This window comes from Sinocyclocheilus grahami, unplaced genomic scaffold, assembly GCF_001515645.1.
Source record: "Sinocyclocheilus grahami isolate Dianchi unplaced genomic scaffold, SAMN03320097.WGS_v1.1 scaffold176.1, whole genome shotgun sequence".
Taxonomy (NCBI): domain Eukaryota; kingdom Metazoa; phylum Chordata; class Actinopteri; order Cypriniformes; family Cyprinidae; genus Sinocyclocheilus; species Sinocyclocheilus grahami.
The window spans coordinates 3,455,469-3,456,091 of NW_015505355.1; positions in this window are offsets into that span (position 1 = coordinate 3,455,469).

Here is a 623-nt window from a genome sequence, read left to right on the forward strand (position 1 = left end):
GAAAGGAAAAATTTTAATTGCATCATATGACCCCTTTAAAGTAAATCAAAAGCATACAGTGCAACCAGTGTGGTCTGATTCCCAAAAGAATGATTCTTATAATTTGGTTCTTTTAAATGAACCAAAAACACAGCACAACATTGTAGTCCATTTTCCAAATGAAGGACTCTTATGATTCAGTTCTTGTGGGTGAATCAAAAACATACTGTACAGTGCAACCAGTGATTCTTGATCAAATGACTTTTATGAATTGGTTCGTTTAAGTAAATCAAATACACAGCGCATCCAGTGTAGTCCACACATTCTCAAACGAGAATGAGTCGGTTCTTTTAGTGAATCAAACACATACAGCTCAGCTGAAGGGTTAGTTCACCCAAAAATTCTGTCACGATTTAATCACCCTCAAAATGTTCCATAGCTGTAAGAGTTTCTTTCTTCTGTTAAACATCAAATAGGGCCCAAATTCTGTTTAATTTTCCGTTTGAATTATTCTGGATTATATTATTCAAAAATGTTTTTACTCTCTTTTAATGGTTATATTACATTTTATTAGTCAAAAAAATGCATGTCTAATTAACTGAAATCATGAAACTTACAATATTTAACAGCAATTTATTAAAAGT